This window comes from Nicotiana sylvestris, chromosome 2 (genome assembly GCF_000393655.2).
Source record: "Nicotiana sylvestris chromosome 2, ASM39365v2, whole genome shotgun sequence".
Classification (NCBI taxonomy): domain Eukaryota; kingdom Viridiplantae; phylum Streptophyta; class Magnoliopsida; order Solanales; family Solanaceae; genus Nicotiana; species Nicotiana sylvestris.
The window spans coordinates 165,027,743-165,033,207 of record NC_091058.1 but is presented as its reverse complement, the minus strand read 5'-3'; positions in this window follow the sequence as shown (position 1 = coordinate 165,033,207).

Here is a 5,465-nt window from a genome sequence, read left to right as displayed (position 1 = left end):
GGAGTAGACGTCAAGAAAAAGTGAGGATCTCGTAGCCGGCCTTGGCATCGATCAAGCAATCGATGTTGGGTAATGGGAATGAGTCTTTAGGGCATGCCTTATTGAAGTCTTTGTAATCGACGCACAATCTCAGTTTGTTTCCCTTTTTGGGAACCACCACTACATTAGCCAACCATTTAGGGTATTTTACCTCCCTAATTGATCTTATTTTGAGGAGTTTTGTTACCTCAACTTTGATGAACGCATGTTTTACCTCGGACTGAGGCCTTCTTTTTTCCTTCACTGGTTTGAACCTGGGATCGACACTTAGTCGATGGGTGGTTATTTCCGGTGGGATCCCTATCATGTCTAAATGGGACCAAGCAAAGCAATCAATTTTGTTAAAAAGAATTGGATGAGTTTTTTCCCGAGTTCGGGGGTTAATCCCGTTCCCAGGTATACCTTTCGATCTGGAAGATGCTCGATCAAGACGACCTGTTCGAGTTCTTTGAGTGTTGATTTTGTCGCATCCGAATCCTCGGGGGAAACGAAGGTTCGAGGAGTGAGGAAGTCCTCTTCGTCATCTTCGTTCAAATGCTCACAGCCCATCTATTCTCGGGGGTCAGCCGTTTTTTGACTCATCCTTGAAAGGGAGAGTCGATATTGGTGCCGTATCGTTTATCGCGAACATCTCCTTCGCTGCATGTTGTTCTCCATACACCATTTTTATACCGTCTTTTGTTGGGAATTTTTTCATCTGGTGAAGATTTGATGATACTGCCCTCATGTTGTGTATCCATGTCCTTCCAAGTAAGGCATTTTAACCCATCTCACATTCGATAATATGAAACTTGGTGTCTTGGACTGTGCCGGACACGTCGACTGGGAGGATGATTTCTCCCTTTGTTGTCTCACTCGCCATGTTGAATCCATGGAGGACTCGAGAAGTAGGCATGATCTGATCGAGCAATCCGAGTTGCTCTACCACCTTCGACCTGATTATGTTGGCCGAGCTACTTGGATCCACGAGAACACGTTTAATTTGAACGTTATTCAAAATAAAAGAAATTACCAATACATCATTATGTGGTTGGGACAAAACCTTGAGGTCTTTTTCTCTAAACGTAAGGGCGTCCTCAGGTGTATTGCTACGAGTTTGCCTTTCCACCGAGATGGGCACTTTGGCCCGTTTGAACATAGGTCCCTGTGGGACGTCGGTTCCTCCAATGATCATGTGAATGATGTGCTGAGGTTTTACTGGTCCTCTCTTTCTTGAAAGTGGTTCTTGGCTCGATTGCTGAGGAATTCTCGAAGGTGCCCTTCGTTGATCAGTCGGGCCACCTCCTCTCGGAACTACCTGCAATCCTCGGTCCTATGACTGTTAATGCCATTGTATTTGCACATCAAGTTAGGGTTCCTTCGGGAAGGATACGATTGTGCGGGCTTCTGCCATTTGGTATCCCTGATTCTACCCATGGCCGACACGATGTCTGATACATCAATGTTGAAGTTGTATTATAACAATCGGGGTACCTCCATAGGCCTCGAATGCCTCTCAAACCTGATCTTGCTCATAAGTCCCCGAGAATTTTTATCTCGATCTACTCTTCGATCATTTCGAGGTATATTCCCCCTCGAAGTATCTCTTTGATCTTTGAAGTATGGCTGATACATTTCTTTGCCTGATCTCGACTCCCTTTCCGCAAACCTTGGTTGCTTTGCTAGGAGCCTACTTGGATATACTGAGCCGTAGGGGGCTCCCAATTGGTCGTCATCGACCCTGATCTTTGATTCATATCTATTGTGCACATCTACCAATGTTACAGCGGGATACTCAACCAAGTTCTACTTTAGCTGCTTCGAAGCTATCAAGATTTGCTCGTTCAAGACCTGAGTGAAGGCCTGTACTGCCCAGTCATTGGAGACTGGTGGCAATTCCATTTGCTCCATCTAGAAACGAGATACAAATTCCATCAGCATCTCGTTCTCCCTTTGTTTGATCTTGAAGACATCGGATTTCCTTGTAGCAACCTTGATGGCACCGGCATGCGCCTTCACAAAAGAATCTGCCAACATGGAGAACGAATCCATCGAGTTTGGGGATAGGTTGTGATACCACATCATGGCCCCCTTTGACAGTGTTTCTTCAAATTTCTTCTGTAGGACGGATTCTATCTCATTGTCCTTCAAGTCATTCCCTTTTACAGCACAAGTGTAAGCAGTAATGTGCTCATTGGGGTCTGTGTTCCCGTTATACTTCGGGACATCAGGCATTCTGAATTTCTTCAGGATGGGCTTCGGATCCGCACTTGGCGGGAATGGTCTCTGCACAAACTTTTTTGAATCTATACCCTTCAGAATCGGGGGCGCGCCGGGGATTTGATTGACCCTCGAGTTATAAGTCTCCACTTTTTTATAATTATCCTCTATCTTCTTTCCCCTGACTTGATTCTTTTAGTCAATTACTCGATCATTTTCATTACTGAGGGGTCAGTCCCCGAGCCGCTATCGGGTCTTTCTAGCACTGGTTCGTGCTGCATGTTTACTGGTTCGGTGGTGTTAGTGGTTCTGTTCTGACTTGGAAGCTGAGCGATGGCGGCTTGCTGAGCTTGCAGCATATCGAATATTACTTGGAGGCTGACTCCTCCTTCTTCCATTCCCCGTGCTTCTTGGCCTCTTGCCTGGGTTTCCATGCGTCCATTCCTAGCGGGGTCTGCGCCTGCTTCCATATTTAGAACATTGTGGGAGCTGATATCTACTGGCTCCACGTTTGGCACCGCCTCAGGGTTTACAAGTGGTACATTGATCCCTATACCACTGTTTTCTCCAAGTCCGTCATTGTCATGAAGAGGTGCATTTTGTGTGCTAGACATGATCAAGCCTAAAATCAAAGAATCTTTGACAAGTAAAAGTGTGAAGAATAACGTGTGTTATTAGAAAACTAGCACCAAAAGAATCACTATTATTTTTAGCCCCACAGTGGGTGCCAAACTGTTTACCTTGAACATGGTGTTAACAATTATATTTAATTTGTGGTTCTAAAAATATGTGATTTATTTTAATACTAGTTGTTAGGTGAATAATGCTAAGTGTAAATGAGCAAGAAATGATAAGCAAACCAGTGTGGTCACAAGGTTGAGGGCCTCGAGCTCAGCCGTACAGGACCTCGAGGGAGGCCTTTAATGGTTGATAATGAGCAATAAACGAACAATAAGTGAATGAATGATGAATAATGAATGAACACAATAAATGAGGAGCAATAAATGAAAAACAAGTAATAAATTTGTAGAGTAATTGTTGAGAATGTTTAGACAAGAAAAGCATATAATGTTCTATATTATTCAATAATCATCCTTTTAAAGTGACAAGGATCCCCTTTATATAGGAGGGAGAATCCCAACATAGTACATGTCTAATAATAATGAGGAAATGCTATTGGTATAGGTGTATAATGGCTTAGTATGGATTTGTACTATTCATGCAGACTTGGTCAGCTCTGACCACGCGTACTTGGGAGTTTTCCCGCCTTTCCATGACGATCATCGATTTGGACTTCCCCGAGATTGACCTCTGATATGCTCCCTCAAGGGATTCACCTCGGGGTCACACTTCAAACTCCTCGAGGTTGGGTGTGGGGTGACATGATAGTTCCAAAGTCGAACTCCTCGATTTTGGATGTATAGACTCATCTAGCTGGATAGTAATGAAGTCTAACACATGGGACAAGTCGGCGTAATACCTCCAAAGCATAGACACATGAAAAACTGGATGAACTCCTGATAGGCTGGGAGGTAAAGCAAGCTGCAACCTCCCCAACTCGCCTCAACACCTCAAATGGGCCAATAAACCTTGGGCTCAACTTTCCCTTCTTCCCGAATCTCATAATACCCTTCATCGGCGAAACTTTCAAGAGGACCTTCTCGCCAACCATGAATGATACATCACGCGCCTTCTGATCCGCGTAACGTTTCTGTTTGGACTGTGTTGTGCGAAGTCTTTCCTGAATCAACTTTAACTTCTATAAGGCATCTTTCACCAAATCTATACCATACAACTTAGCCTCACCGGGCTCAAACCACCCGATAGGAGAACGACATCGCCGACTGTATAATGCCTCAAATGGGGCCATCTCGATGCTGGACTGATAACTGTTGTTGTAAGTAAACTCGGCCAAAGGCAAGAACTTGTCCCACTATCCTCCAAAGTCAATCACACATGCTCTAAGCATGTCCTCCAAAATCTGAACTGTCCGCTCCAACTGTCTGTCAGTCTAAGGAAGGAATGCTCTGATGAGCTCCACACGGGTCCTCAACTCACTTTGAACAGCTCTCCAAAAATGGGAAATGAACTGAGGGTCTCTATCTAATATGATAGAAACAGGCACACCGTTGAACCAAACTATCTCCCGAATGTAGATCTGAGCCAACCTCTCTGAAGTATAAGTAGTCACCACTGGAATGAAGTGTGCCGACTTGGTAAACCTATCGACAATGACCCAAACATCATCAAACTTCCACAATGTTCGTGGTAACCCAACTACAAAGTCCATAGTAATGCGCTCCCATTTCCACTCAGGTATAGGCATCTGCTGAAGTAGGCCACCTGGCCTCTGGTATATATACTTAACCTGCTGGCAATTCAAACACCTAGCCACATACTCAACTATGTCTTTCTTCATCTGCCGCCACCAATAATGCTGCTCAAGTCACGATACATCTTCGTAGCACCTGGGTGAATGGAGTACCATGAAATGTGTACCTCCTCTAGAATCCTCTCCCTCAAGCCATCGATATTAGTAACACATAGGTGACCCTGGAGTCGTATAACACCATACTCACTAGTAGAAACCTCTTTGGCACTACCCTGTAGCACTGTCTCTCTGAGAACTGCCAATTGCGGATCATTGAACTGCCGAGCCTTGATCTACCCCAACAACGAAGACTGAGCAACAACATACGCAAGGACTCAGCTGGGCTCTGAAATGTCCAACCTTATAAGTCTGTTAGCCAAGGACTAAATGCCCAAAGCTAGTGGCCTCTCCTCACCTGAAATGAATGCCAAGCTACACATACTCTCTGCTTTCCTACTCAAGGCATCCACGACCACAGTTGCCTTTCTCGTATGATAAAGAATGGTAATGTCATAATCCTTTAGTAACTCAAGCCATCTATGCTTCCTCAAATTAAGATCCCTCTGTTTGAATAATTGCTACAAGTTGCGATGATCAGTGTAAACCTCACAAGACACCCCATACAGATAATGCCTCCATATCTTAAGAGCATGAACAATCGCTGCTAACTCAAGGTCGTACACAGGAAAATTCTTCTCATGAATCTTCAGCTAACATGAAGAATATGCAATAACTCGCCCATCCTACATCAACACACATCCCAAGCCGACGCTTGAAGAGTCTCAATATACCATATGCATCCCCGAACCGGAAGGCAACACAAGAATCAGTGTTGTAGTCAAAGCTATCTTAAGCT